Genomic DNA, 15,644 nt, shown 5'->3' with positions numbered 1-15,644 from the left:
CTCGAAGGTGTGCGTGATCACCAAGGATGGAGGAGAAACCACTAGTACCGTCTCCAGAGACCACCTAAAAAGGTGCCCCGAGCAACTCCGTAGTGCAGAAGAGGATCAAAGTGACCTTGAACCCGCAGAGGACAAGGAAGAAATTATCAGCACCGTTCTCGGAGAGTTTCCTCATTCCTGGACTCGAATAAACGATGCCATAGTGGTACCCGTCCTGCATTTCCTGCAACCGGCTCAGCAACAACCTACACCAGAGTCGGAAGGTGAAGAAGAGCAAGCAGTTCCAGAGGCAGAAGAGCCGGTACCAGCAGCCCAGGAGAATCAGCCCTCTGCTGACAGTGAGTCTGCCATGCCTGCGGTAAGCCAAAGGACCCACAGACAGCTGCCTGCCCTGCCTGTAAGTCCAGCTGGTAGCTGTACCCCTAACGCTAGTGCGGAAAGCCAGGTCGGTCCACCAACAGACAGTGGATTAAGGAGGTCAACCAGGAGCACAAAGGGGCAGATACCCGCTCGCTGGAGAATATAGGGTGCACTAAAACTGTAAATAACCCTGTTGCCAAGTGTTGAAATGTTTGCAAAGTTACATGCATGATTGGTAATTGTGTGTTTCAGTTTCTTACAGTTACCGTACGGACTCAAAGGTTATGGACTTTTAATAACCGGGACTTTGTATGGACTGCGCTTGGAGCCTAAACAAGGAATGAGCTAAGACTGTAAAGGACTTGGGGCTAGGACAGACCCCCACCTGGTTAAGGCTCCCCGTTGTGTTGGTGATATGGACACCCAGTCACAGACCACACTGTGACATTAAGAACTCAACCTGTGCGTCGTTTGTCTACTAATGTATATGGTCATGCATGTTATTCTTGTTTCTTGTTTAGTCCCGGAGTACTAAATTTCACTAGGGGGGACTGTGTCACCCTGGCCTGGATGCCACAAATATAATAAAGCTGTGTCTGAGAGCAAGGGGGAGGTCCTCTAGTCAAGGATCATTAGCATGCAGCACCTCCTGTCCCAGACCACTAGGGGGAGCAGGCTGCCCCTATAAAAGCTGGAGTTGGGGGCAGGGTTAGGAAGAACTGGACAACCTGTCTCTGGATAGAGAAGTGTCCCAGAGCAGGGACAGACAGTTGTGTTGCAGCCTAAGAGGACGTGTGGCAGTAGGAGAGCCACGAGCCAGGGACAAGAGGCGAAGTGCGCCTGTCCTGGCAGACGAAGAGACTAATCTACCAGACTTTGGTGTCTGAGGCTGGGAGGATTCCACATCCTACAGCAGATAACCAGTCCGCAGGGGACTGTATGTTCCTTGGCCTAAGAAGCCCAGAGGCTCCGCCACAGCAGAAGGGACCAGCAAAGCCGTACCAGGCCGGGAGTAGAAAGGGACCCAAGTTGCAAGCCATACGGGCGAGAGGACACGGTGAGCTCGGGAACGTGGGCTGTTACACTGCAAGGAGGGAAATAGCCAGAAGGAGCACAGAGAGCACGGTAGGCCTACACCCTCACCCTGACCAGAGCCAGCCTCCCACTTGTTCTCAGACATCCCGGCCCCCTCCTAGCCGGGCCTGTTTCTGGGTCATATTACCTGTTCTAATAAAGACCCTGAACTGTTTAAGAGGCCTTCATTTCCTGGCTATCACGGTCGGAATCATCCCCTCCATCATCCATTATATATTCTGCCCTGGGGCCAAACTCCTCCCGTGGGGAGTTGAACTATTCAGTGCTGCACATTTATATTAGCCCCAGCGGTCTGCACTGCAGTGGCGGTTAGCCCTGACCGCAATCCACGGGTGGCGTAGTCGGACATTACCTACAGCACATAGCAGACTACCACTGGTCTGACCACCCTAAGCCACGGGACCGGGCCGCCACTACTACTCCCAGCATTGCCTGAAGTCCGGTTCCGAGTGCCCCACGGCCCAGGGGGCGAGTCACAGACCTTCAATCGATTTTTGCACTTGCTAATGTGATAAAGCAAGCAAGCCCTTATAGGCAGTTTTTTTTTTGTGGGGTTGAAATTCAGCTATCTGCAGAGCTTGTCAGTGCTGAGCTTCTGAGTGCAGAGCCCAAAAAATTTTCTTTTTTCATTTGCTAATGTGATAGTGAAAGCTGTGCTAGCCCAATTTGTCATTTTTTGGTGGACGAACTTCAGCTTTATGCACAGTAAAACAAATATTTTTTTCTGATGCTAGCCACACACAGATACAGTCTTCTAAAAGCCACCTACTATCTTAGTGACGGTGAACCTCAGGTGTTTTCAGAGTAAAAAAATAGATTTTTTCTGTTTCTAGCCACAGTAAACCAAAGATTTTTTTGTGTGGCAAACATCATACAATCTGCTATACGTCAGTTACTATGTTAGTGGCGGTGAAGTTCAGCTGTTTTCAGAGTAAAAATTTTTTTATTTTCTGCTGCTAGTCAGAGTTCACAAAAGATTTTTTGGTGTCACAAACGCGATACACTTTGCTAAAAGCCACATACTATTTTAGTGGCGGTGAAATTCAGCTGTATGCAGAGTAAATAAATCTATTTTTTACTGTGACTAACGTGATACAGCAGGCTAGATCTGAGTTCGAAATATCTTGGAGCATATATTCTATGTTATACAGGCCTCATCCACAGTCAAAAAATACTTTCTTCGATTCCTAACGTTATACAGCAGGGGATATCTCCGTTTGAATTAGTTTGGAGAATATCTCGTATGTTATACAGGCCTCGTCCACAATAAAAAAAATTCTTTTTTCTGTTACAAACGTCATACACTAGGGGACATCTCAGGGTGCCAAGAGAGGGTTGTTCACTGAAATCGAGGGGGGTTGGCGATGTCAGAAAAACTATTAATGAAGGTGTTTGTGAAGGCGAGGAACAAATGGAAGAGGAAGACGTGATGGGTGAGCAATAGTGATGAGCGAGCACTAAAATGCTCGGGTAAACGTTGTTTGAGTCAAGCAAATTTGAATGCTCGGGTGCTCGACCCGAGCAATGAGGCCAATGCAAGTCTATGGGAAACTCGAGCATTTTTCCGGTGGCTCCTCCCGGCGATCTGCAGAGGGACTAAACATTGCCCAAATCGATGGGAACTGTGCTCAAATGACATGGGAACAGCATGGGGAAGACCCCTGGAAGCATCTCTGACTCTCAGGTCACTGCTGTCAACAACGTTGTCAGAGGTATTACGCCTCTTTTACGGACTCATAATAAAACATACAAAAACAAAAACAAAATGGATTTTCCTAGGCAATATGTTAAGAAACATCCTTTCCAGGGTAATGACTTGTATATAAGGCAAAATAAATAACCAAAAATGCTCCTCCACACCTTGGGCTATGTTCACACGTTGTGTTTTTGATGTGTTTTAGCACTTTTGCATTGCTTTCAACCAAGAAAAAGGTATTCACTGGGAAATGTCATTTTAACATTTTACAACCTTATCTGGCCATGTGCTGTGTGACACATGTATACAGTGCTGAAAAGACATGGGAACAGCATGGGGAAGACCCCTGGAATCATCTCTGACTCCCAGGTCCCTGCCTAAAAGTGTGCCCATAAGTGTGATCCTTATGTCATGACAACATCCGGGTCACCAGGAGGCAGGACATTAATGTCTCCCCTGTGTGCAGCGCTGACAGGCTGCATGGCATAGGGAGCTGCTGCTCTCTATGCCATGCAGCCGATCAGTCTGCAAAAAGTGAAAGTCCCATAGTGGGACAATGTGTAAAAGTAAAAAAAAAAAAAGTAGGAAACTTAAAAAAAAAAAAAAATTGTAAAAATCTAAAAAAATATGAAAAAAATAATCTTCCAAAAACAAAAATATATTGAACTTATAATATTTATTTATTATGAAAAAAAAATAAACCAATAAAAGTACACATATTTGGTTTAGTTGCGTCCGGAACGACCTGACTTATAAAACTGTCCCACTAGTTAACCCCTTTAGTGAACACGGTAAAAAAAAAAAATTAAGCAAAAAATAATGCTTTATCATCATACCACCAAACTAAAAATGGAATAACACGCGATCAAAAAGACGAATGTAATTAAAAATGGTACCGCTGAAAACGTCATCTTGTCCCGCATAAAACAAGCCGACATAGAGCTCCATCATCCGATCAATAAAAAAGTTATAGCTCTCAGAATAAAGCGATACAAAAAAAATATTTTTTCTAGAAAATAGTTTTTATTGTGTAAAAGCGCCAAAACATAAAAAAAGATATAAATGCGGTACCACTGTAAACGTACTGACCCGAAGAATACAGCTGTCTTTTCAATTTTACCACATGCGGAGCGGCATAAAAAAAACCAAAAACATAAAAACAATTCTGGAATTGCTGTTTTTTATTTATTCTGCCTCCCAAAAATCAGAATAGAAAGCGATCAAAAAATGTCACATGTCCGAAAATGGTACCAATAAAAACGTCAACTTGTCCCGCAAAAAACAAGCTGCCACATGACTCTGTCGGCCAAAATATGGAAAAATTATAGCTTTCAAAATATGGTGATGCAAAAACTAGTCTTTGCAAAAAAAAAGCGTCTTTTAGTGTGTGACAGCTGACAATCCTAAAATCCCGATAGGAATCTGGTATCACTGTAATCGCACCAACCCGAAGAATAAAGTCGTCTAATCACTTATACCACATGAGGAACGGTATAAAAAAATAAATTCTAGGCTTAGGGTTGTGCTAGAGTTAGAGTTAGGGTCGTATTAGGGTTGGGTTTAGGGTTGTGCTAGGGTTGTATTAGGGTTGGGGCTAGGGTTGTGCTAGGGTTAGAGTTGTGCTACGGTTAGCGTTGGGCTAGGGTTAGGGTTGAGCTAGGGTTAGGGTTGGGCTAAGATTAGGGTTGGGCTAGAGTTAGGGTTAGGGTTGAGGTTAGGGTTAGGGTTGGGCTAGGGTTAGGGTTGGGCTAGGGTTAGGGTTGGGGTTGTATTAGGGTTGGGGTTAGGGTTGCGATTTTTTCAAAAGTAAAGAAAAAAAAAATGATGACGATATGGCGACCAGTGTTGAGTGCAAGTGCTCGCTACTTGCATTTGCATCGGGTGCTCGGGTATGCCCTGAGTATCGTGGGTGTTCGAGTGACATGCTCGAGTCTCTGCCCCATATACTTCACCGCCAAAAAAATGTTGCTGGGATCGCCTGCCATGCACGGGCAAGGACTCAAACATGTCACTCGAGCACCTGTGATACATGTTGTATACACGAGTACCCGATGCAAACTCAAGTAGCGAGCACTTGCGCTCAAGACTAATGACAACTTATTCAATATGATGACCTAATGTTATCAAATTCTATCGTACCTCTGTGTTCAAAATGTACACTATACCCCTTGATAAAATCTTTGAGGGACCTAGCTTCAAAAATGGAGTCAATTGTGGGTGGTTTCCACTATTTAGGCGCATCAAGGGCTCCCGAAATGCGACATGATGTTCGCTCTTGATTCCAGCCAATTTTGCGTTCAAAAAGTCACACAGTGCTCCTTCCCTTCTGAACCCTGACATGCGCCCAAACAGTGTATTTTCCCCACAAATGGGGTGTTGGCTTGCTCAGGAGAAATTGCACAAAAGTTTTTAGGTTCAATTTTCTCCTCTTACCCTTGTGAAAATAAAAAATTTAGGGCTAAAAGATCATTTTTGTGGAAAAAGTTCGATTTTTTTATTTTCACAGCTCCATGTTATAAACTTCTGTGAAGCATCTGTGGGTTAAGGGTGCTCACCACACATCTAGATAAGTAAATAAGTTCCCTGAGAGGTCTAGTTTCCAAAATGGTGTCACTTGTGGGGGGTTTCCACTGTTTAGGCACATCAGGGGCACATCCGCTTATTATTCAAGCAAATTTTACATTCAAAAAGTCAAATGGCGCTCATTCCCTTCCGAACCCTACCATACGCCCAAGCAGTGGTTTTCCCCCACATATGGGGTATCGGCTTACTCAGGAAAGATTGCACAACAAGTTTCATGGTGCAATTTCTCCTGCTACCCTTATGAAAATGCAAAACTGCAGGCTGAAATACATTTTTGTTGGAAAAATGTGAAAATTTTATTTTCACTGCTCCATGTTGTAAACTTCTGTGAAGCACCTGTGGGTTCAAGGTACTCACCACACATCTAGATAAGTTCCCTGAGGGGTCTAGTTTCCAAAATGGTGTCACTTGTGGGGGTTTTCCACTGTTTAGGCACATCAGGGGCTCTCCAAATGCAATATGGCGTCCGCTAATTATTCAAGCAAATTTTACATTCAAAAAGTCAAATGGCGCTCCATCCCCTTCCGAACCCTGCAGTGTGCCCAAGCAGTGGTTTTCCTCCACATATAGGGTATCAGCTTACTCAAGAGAGCTCGATAAACAAGTTGCATGGTGCAATTTCTCCTGTTACCCTTATGAAAATGCAAAAATGGGGGCTCAAAAACATTTTTGTGGGAAAAATGTGAAAATGTTATTTTCATGGCTCAATGTTATAAACCTCCGTGAAACACCTGGGGGCATTTAAGGTGCTCACCACACATCTAGATACGTTACCTGAGGGGTCTAGTTTCCAAAATGGTGTCACTTGCGGGTTGTTTCCACTGTTTAGGCACTTCAGGGGCTCTCCAAATGCAATATGGCATCCGCTAATTATTCAAGCAAATTTTACATTCAAAAAGTCAAATGGCACTCTTTCCCTTCCGAACCCTGCCGTACGCTTAAGCAGTGGTTTTCCCCCATATATGGGGAATCAGCTTACTCAGAGGAAATTGCACAACAAATTTTGGGGTCCATTTTTTCCTGTTACTACTGCAAAAATAAAAAAATTGGGGTCTAAAATAACATTTTTGTGAAAAAAGTTAAACGTTCATTTTTTTCTTCCCCATTTCAAAAATTCCTGTGAAACACCTGAAGGGTTAATCAACTTTTTGAATGTGGTTTTGAGCACCTTGAGGGGTGCAGTTTTTAGAATGGTGTCACTTTTGGGTATTTTCTGTCATAAAGGCCCCTCAAAGTCACTTCAAATGTGATGTGGTCCCTAAAAAAATGGTTTTGCAAATTTTATTGTAAAAATGAGAAATCGCTGGTCAACTTTTAACCCTTAGGGCTCCCTAATAAAAAAAAATGTTGGTTCCAAAATTGTACTGATGTAAAGTAGACATGTGGGAAATGTTATTTATTAACTATTTTGTGTGATATAGCTCTATGATTTAAGGGCATAAAAATTAAAATTTAGAAAATTGCAAAATTTTCAAAATTTTCTCCAAATTTACAATTTTTTCACAAATAAACACAAGAGATATGAAAGGAATTTTACCACTATCATGAAGTACAATATGTCACGAAAAAACTATCTCAGAATCAGCGGGAACCGTTGAAGCGTTCCAGAGGTATTACCTCAAAGTGACAGTAACATAGTTTTTAAGGTTGAAGGAAGACTAAGTCCATCTAGTTCAACCCATAGCCTAACAGTGGTCAGATTTGTAAAAATTGGCCCGGTAATTAACGTGCAAACCACCCTTGGGGGTAAAAGGGTTAAAAACACAGAGGTGGGCCTCAGTAATGACATATTACCAATAGAAAGGAGCGGGTCTCCCATACTGTTTGCCTATGCAGTGACTGCAAGGGCTGTCAAAAATTTGGAAGCACTCCAATGCCCCTTGCAAGAAACGAAGAGGTCGGAGGGCATCCTGAAAAAAATTCTCCCATTATTAGGAAGTTGATCTCCCATACTGTTTGCCTATGCAGTGAAGCAACGGCTGCCAAAAATTTGGAGGAACTCTAATGCCCCTTGCAAGAGACGTAGAGGTCGGAGGGCCTCCTGAAAAAATATTCCCATCATTAGGAAGTGGGTCTCCCAAACTATTTGCCTATACAGTGAAGCAAGGACTGCCAAAAATTTGGAGGAACTCCAATGCCCCTTGGAAGAGACGTAGATATGTTGATATGGTACATATGGTGGTGATATGGTGGTGGAAGATGAGGATGCGGAGAAAGAGGAGGACAAGAGCAAATAGACAAAATCAGGAAGCGTATACCCTTGTCTGGGTGTGAAGAAAGAGGTGCATGGGAATAGAGTTAGACCTCCCAAAAATAACCACTGTATTTGAGTTTTTATTATGCTGCTGTCATTTGGTGGTGTTGAGAAGTCTGGCCAAATCCAGCCCTTGTTCATTTTTATAAGAGTCAGCCTGTCAGCATTTTCAGTTGACAGGCGGATGCGCCTATCAGTTATTGTAGCATCGGCGTCTCTGACCCCTACCAGGCAGAGACGCTGTCCTTCTCACCTCCCCGCGCGGCGTCCTCCTGCGCTCCTCTTCCTGCTGCTGCTGGCGCACGCAGCTTCCCGGGCACTATGCTTAGGGCGCGCGCGAGCTCCCTCTCTCTTAAAGGGGCCGCGTGCCATCCTAAGGAGTCCTCGGCCAATAGCCGAGGGTCCTCCCATATATAAGGCACCTCCTCCAAAATGGAGCTGCCCGAGCAAAAGTTGATGCACAGCATACTTACCTCTGCTTCAGCCCTCAGGTCCAGTTGCCAGCCTGACTACTGTTCCAGTCCGCCAGTCTGACTACTCTCCAGCCTGACAGTCTGCCTTCCATTCTACCCGTCAGTCTGTCTATGGGCAAATCCGCCTGCTTACCAGGAAGCACTTGCCAGTTACCTGCCTGCTACCTGCCGTGCCTGCTAGCCCGCTCACCTGGGAGCACTCGCCTGTTACCTGCCTGTTACCTGTTAGCCTACCTGGAGGCTCCTATTGTCACTTGCCGTGACCACCAGCCTGCTAACCTAGAGACTTCAACCTGCTCTGCCGTCACGTGCCGTGACCACCTGTCAATTATCCAGAGACTTCTGCCTGTTGTGTCCATCCGCTATACCGGTCAGTCCCAGTCTGCTGATCCGTGGGAACCACCTGCTCTCTCACAAGGTCATCCCCAGAGTAGCACCTGGTCCCTCTGCTCGGTCCCTCCCTGGTCACGGAGTCATTAGCCGCCGTACGACCAGGGTCGGTCTGAGTTGATGCTTAGTTACGCCCCTCTGGGTCCCTCCTTGCACCACGGCACAGAGGTTCCACCACCCGGATCCGTAACAGTTTGCTCGGGCCATGGAACCCGGTGGCCCCCAGACCCCCACAATATCCGACCTGCACCAGGAGGTCTTACGTCAGAGGGCTCAACAGGAGTCGGTCCTGTCCTACCTGCGGTCTGTTAACTCTCGCCTAGGTGCATTATCCGATCCGTCTGTGTCCTTCTCTGGTCAGGCAGCACCTACTTCCACGGCACCACAACCTACTCCTATTATGGCGTCCGGCTATGGACCCCGGCTCTCAACACCTCCACGTTTTTCTGGCAACCGCGCCTTAGCTCGGGGTTTCATAAACCAGTGCACCCTGCACTTTGAACTCTTGGCACATCAGTTCATCTCCAACCGGGCCAAGGTGGCATTCATCATGTCCCATCTCACTGGGGAAGCACTGGCATGGCTAAATCCCCTGTGGGAGAGAGGGAATCCCCTGGTGTCCTACCTATCGTCTTTCCTCGCTGCTTTCCAGAAAGTCTTCGATGAACCAGGACGAAAATCCTCTTCAGCCTCCTCTCTGCTACCTCTCCGCCAAGAGAGTCTCACCATGGGCCAATATGCCATACGGTTCCGTACCCTCGCTTCTGAGCTTGCCTGGGATAACGAGGCTCTGGTGTCCGTCTACTGGGAGGGCCTTTCCGGCTGGATTAAGGATGAGCTAGCCGGTCGACACATTCCTACCACCCTGGATGACCTGGTGTCACTCGCTACCCGGATTGACATCCGGTTCCAAGAACGCACCAAAGAGACCACCCGGGAGGGAAAATTCCTCCGCCTTGCTACTACTTTCCAGAGACCCGCCTCTCAACCAGTCACTCCCTGGGCACACTCGCCCGAACCCATGCAGATCGACCAGACCAAGATGGTCAAATCTCGCCAAGAGTCACGTCGAGCCTAGGGGAGCTGTTTCTATTGTGGCAGTAATGAGCACCTGATCCGTTCCTGCCCGGAGAGGCCGGGAAACTTCACTGTCTAGGACCGCTTGGAGAGGTCGTCCTAGGCAAAAGTAAGCCCTCTGCATCCCTGACTTTGTCTGTCTCTATCTCCGGGGGAGAGAACCGTCTCTTTGAAATTGCTCATCTGGATTCTGGAGCTGCTGGAATCCTCATTTCCCAGTCCCTGGCAGAGAGATACCGAATTCCCACCAAACCTCTGGCTGAACCATTGTCTGTCGCCTCCGTGGATGGAAGACTCCTTCCGGTGACCATCCTGCTCCTCACTGAGCCCATAACCCTGCAGGTGGGAATGCTGCACTCGGAGAAAATCTCCTTCCATGTGCTGTCCGGACTCTCTCACTCCCTATTGCTAGGTCTACCCTGGCTCCAGACACATGAACCCATGCTGAACTGGCAATCCGGTGAAGTACTCCGGTGGGGGCAGGACTGCCATAGGACCTGCCTGATTCCGGTTCGCCCGACTCGTCCTCCACCTACCCCAGCTAATTTACCCGGTCTACCGGCTCCTTACTGGTCCTAAGAGGATGTCTTCGATAAAAAGGAAGCAGAGACACTGCCACCTCATAGGCCATATGATTGCCCGATCGACCTGGTACCTGGCGCCACTCCACACCGTGGGCGTATTTACCCGTTGTCGGTGGCCGAAACCCTGGCCATGTCTGAGTACATTGAGGAGAATCTGGCTAGGGGATTCATCCGGAAATCTACCTCCCCGGCTGGAGCCAGATTCTTCTTTGTCAAAAAGAGGGATGGTTCGCTACGCCCCTGTATTGATTATAGAGGACTCAATCAGATCACGTTAAAAAACAAATATCCCCTGCCGCTCATCTCCGAGTTGTTTGATCGCCTTAAGGGCGCCAGGATCTTTTCCAAGCTGGATCTATGTGGAGTGTATAACCTGGTCCGAATCCGTCAAGGAGATGAGTGGAAGACCGCATTCAATACCCTGGACGGTCACTATGAGTACCGTGTGATGCCCTTCGGTCTCTGCAATGCTCCCGCTGTCTTCCAAGAATTGGTCAACGACATCTTCCGTGATCTTCTCTACTCCTGCATGGTGGTATACCTGGACGATATCTTGGTCTTCTCTCCGGATCTTTCCACACACCGGAGGGATGTTTGTCAGGTCCTGCTTAGGCTCAGGCAGAACCACCTCTATGCAAAATACAAGAAGTGCCTCTTCGAGCAGACCTCTCTTCCATTGCTGGGCTACGTTATCTCCCAGACAGGCCTACGAATGGATCCTGAGAAGCTCTCTGCTGTCCTAAAGTGGCCCCGTCAGGAGGAGTTGAAGGCTATTCAGTGATTCCTGGACTTCTCCAACTACTATCGTCTCTTCATCCCGCACTTCTCTTCTCGGACTGCTCCCATATCTGCGCTCACCCGTAAGGGAGCAAATCCCTAGGAATGGTCACCCGAAGCTGAGGAGGCCTTCATTTCCTTAAAGCAAGCCTTCTCCTCGGCCCCAGTGCTGCACCGTCCGGATTGCAACAAACAGTTCTACCTGGAGGTTGATGCTTCCTCCTCCAGAGCCGGAGCGGTGCTCACCCAAAAGTCTTCTTCCGGGAGAATGGTAACCTGCGGCTTCTTCTCCAAACTCTTCTCCTCCTCGGCGCGCAACTACTCTATAGGAGACCAAGAACTGTTAGCCGTTAAATTGGCGCTGGAGGAGTGGCGTTACCTGCTTGAATGGGCTCTATACCCGGTGATCATCTATACGGATCACAAAAACCTGGCATATCTCCAGAATGCCCAAAGACTCAACCCGCGCCAGGCTCGGTGGTCTTTGTTTTTCGCCCGCTTCGACTTCGTCCTACACTTCCGCCCGGCAGACAAGAATGTCAAAGCCGACGCCTTGTCCCGTTCTTTCTTGTCCTCCGATCAAGAGGAGGAGCCTATGCACATCATCGACCCCTCCAAAGTGATGAATGTGGCCCCCTTGGATCTGACTTGTCTTCCACCTGGTAAGACGTTTGTAGCAGTACCGGATCGTGTGAAGGTTCTTCGTTGGGGTCATTCATCTAAACTAGCCGGCCATGCTGGCCAAAAGAAGACCTTCTTGCTCATCGCCCGGCATTAATGGTGGCCTACCCTGCGCAAAGATGTGGTAGACTTCGTCTCAGCCTGTTCGTCCTGTGCCAGCAACAAAGTTCCCAGACATCTACCAGCCTGTCATCTCCTGCCTCTTCCCGTACCTGATGCTCCGTGGCAACACTTTGCTATGGACTTTATCACAGATCTCCTGTCTCTGCCGGTTGTACAGTCATTTGGGTGGTCGCCGACCGCTTTTCTAAAATGGCTCACTTCATCCCTCTGCCTGGTCTCCCATCTGCATCAGTGCTAGCTAAGGACTTCTTCCTCCACATCTTCCGTCTCCATGGCCTACCCCTCCACATCGTGCCGGATCGAGGGGTTCAGTTCACCTCTCGTTTCTGGCGAGCTACGTGTAAGCTGCTAGATGTCACCCTGGATTTCTCCTCCGCTTATCATCCACAGTCCAATGGTCAAGTGGAGCGGATCAACCAGATCCTTACCAGCTACCTCCGGCACTTTGTTAATGCTCACAATACTGATTGGGTGGATCTCCTGCCATGGGCCGAATTCTCCTACAACAACCATGAGAGCGAATCATCTTCCAAGTCTCCGTTCTTTATAGTCTATAGTCAACATCCCCGGATTCCGTTTTCCGTCTCCGCTTCTGTGGACAACCCTGCCGCGGAGTCTCTGGTGAGCGAATTTTGCACCATTTGGGAGAGTACTAGGTCCGCACTTCTTCAGTCCTCCGAGTGAATGAAGAGACATGCTGACAAGAGACGTCTGGATCCGTCTCAATTCCCTCCGGGAGACAAGGTTTGGCTCTCCTCCAAACATATTCGGCTCAAAATATCCTCCTACAAGTTGGGCCCCCGGTTCATCGGTCCATTTGAAGTCCTTAAGCAAATCAATCCAGTGGCCTACAAGTTAAAACTCCCAGCCACCTTACGGATTCCCAACTCCTTCCACGTATCTCTCCTCAAACCAGTTGTCTTTAACTCTTTTTCCAATAATCCAGGTTCTTCCCCTGCTCCGGTTTCTGCTGAGGACATGTTTGAGGTAGAGAATATTCTGGCCACCAAGAGGGTAAGAGGAAAAACCTTTTTTCTGGTGGAATGGAAGGGGTTTGGCCCAGAGGAGAGAACTTGGGAACCCAGGGAGAACATCCATGCCCCGCTTCTCCTTGAAAAAATTCTTTCTGGCCTAAAAAAGAGGGGGCGTAAAGGTGGGGGTACTGTAGCATCGGCGTCTCACCTTCCCGCTCCCCGTGCGGCTTCCTCCTGCGCTCCTCATCCTGCTGCTGCCGGCGCGTGCAGCTTCCCGGGCACTGTGTTACCCGGCAGTCTGTCTATTGGCAAGTCCGCTTGCTTACCAGGAAGCACCTGCCAGTTACCTGTCTGCTACCTGCCGTGCCTGCTAGCCAGCTGACCTGGGATCTCTCGCCTCTTACCTGCCTGTTACCTGTTAGCCTACCTGGAGGCTCCTGCTGTCACTTGCTGTGACCACCCGCCTGCTAACCTAGAGACTTCAGCCAGCTTGGCCGTCACTTGCCATAGCCTACCTGGAGGCCCCAGCTGTCACTTGCCGTGACCACCTGCCTTTTACCTAGAGACTTCAACCCGCTCTGCCGTCACGTGCCGTGACCACCTGTCACCTATCCAGAGACTTCTGCCTGCCTGTTGTGTCCATCCGCTATACCGGTCAGTCCCAGTCTGCTGATCCGTGGGAGCCACCTGCTCTCTCACAAGGTCGTCCCCAGAGTAGCACCTGGTCCCTCTGCTTGGTCCCTCCCAGATCATGGAGTCATTAGCCGCCGTACGACCAGGGTCGGTCTGAGTTTATACTTAGTTATGCCCCTCTGGGCCCCTCTTTGCACCGCGGTACAGAGGTTCCACCACTCGGATCCGTAACAGTTATATTTCCAACAGCGGCACTAAAAACACGCTCTGACTAAATGCTAGCGGCAGGGCAGGGTAGTGAGCCAGTTCATGCCAGGTGTCCAGCTTGGATACCCAATAATTATAAGGCACAGAGGAATCACAGAGGATGCTGGTACGGTCAGCAAGGTACTCCCTCAGCATCTTCCACAACTTTTCCCTCCTTGGGAGAGTACCCCGCATATCAGGGCTTGTGCGATGGGAGGGTCTGAGAAAACTGTCCCAGAACTTTGACAGTGTTCCTCTGCCTCTGCTGGATTGCATTTGTATCTCTCTCACGTGTACTCCTTGGTTGTCTAACGAACTGTGACCTGTGTCGCCAGTGTTTTCAGATGGGAATTTTTTTAATAATTCCGCAACAAGGGCCTTCTCGTACTGCCCCATTTTATTAGCCTGTCCTGCGCGGGAATAAGAGACAGAAAGTTCTCCTTGTAGCGTGGGTCTAGAAGTGTCACCAACCAATATTGACAAGGCAAGTGTCATGGGAAAGGCAGCGTAAAATAAACTCAGCCATGTGTGCCAGACTGCAAAGAGGCAAAACTTCTGTTTCCTCACCAAGAGGATGACTGACCATGCTCTCCTCCTCATCCTCCTCCTCTTCCTCCTCCTCAGGCCACCCACGCTGAACAGACGGCATGACAGTTGTGCAGGTAGTACTCTCTATAGCGCATGAAACTAGCTCATGTTCTTCCTCCTCTCCTCCTCTTCCTCATTGTCACCCAATACACGTTGGGATGAGAAGATGCTGGGCTGTGTGTAATCATCCTGTATGGTTCCTTGCTCAATCTCATCATGCTCCGCCTGCAATGCATCCTCTTTAATTGTGAGCAGAGAGCGTTTCAGAAGATAGAGAAGTGGGATGATTATGCTAATTATGGCATCATCGCTGCTCACCATCTTGGTGGAGTTCTCAAAGTTTTGGAGGATGGTACATATGTCTGACATCTATGTCCACTCCTGAGGTATTAAGTGTGGAGTCTGGACTGAATACCGACGGCCTTGTTGATGCTGGTAGTCAACAACTGCCCTCTTCTGCTCACAAATCCTTCCCAACAGCTGCAATGTAGAGCTCGAACGCATGGGGTCATCCCACACCAGTCAGTGAGCCGGAAGCTGCAATTGCTGCTGAAGCACGGGAAGTGCGGCGGAAAATGTAGCTGACTTTCTAAAATGGGCACACAGGCGGCGTACTTTGACAAGCAGATCCGGCAGATCTGGGTAGGTTTTGAGAAACCGCTGAACCACGAGGTTAAGCACATGGGCCAGGCATGGTACGTGTATGATTTCGCCTCGCCTTAGAGCCGCCACCAGGTTCCGGCCATTGTCACACACGACCATGACTGGCTGTAGGTTCAGCGATGTCAGACACAGATCTGCCTACTTTTTCAGGGTTGTCCACAACTCTTCAGCATTGTGCGGTTTGTCACCTAAGGATATTAGCTTCAGAGCAGCCTGTTGCCGCTTGGCTGAGGCAGTGCTGCAGTGCTTCCAGCTTGTGACTGATGTGGTCATTTCGGAGATGGAGGCTGAAGAGGAGGAGAAGGATGAGGTGCAAGAGCTATAGAATGTGGGGGCAACCCTGACTGACCTAGGGCCCGCAATCATTAACGTCGAGAGGATGTGTTCCGTCCTAAGGTCTGACTGTGTCCCGGCTTCCACAATGTTAACCCAATGTGCCGTCAGCGA

This window comes from Phyllobates terribilis, unplaced genomic scaffold, assembly GCF_046119375.1.
Source record: "Phyllobates terribilis strain yellow unplaced genomic scaffold, ASM4611937v1 Scaffold_4__5_contigs__length_816908805, whole genome shotgun sequence".
Taxonomy (NCBI): domain Eukaryota; kingdom Metazoa; phylum Chordata; class Amphibia; order Anura; family Dendrobatidae; genus Phyllobates; species Phyllobates terribilis.
This window is presented reverse-complemented; position numbering follows the sequence as displayed.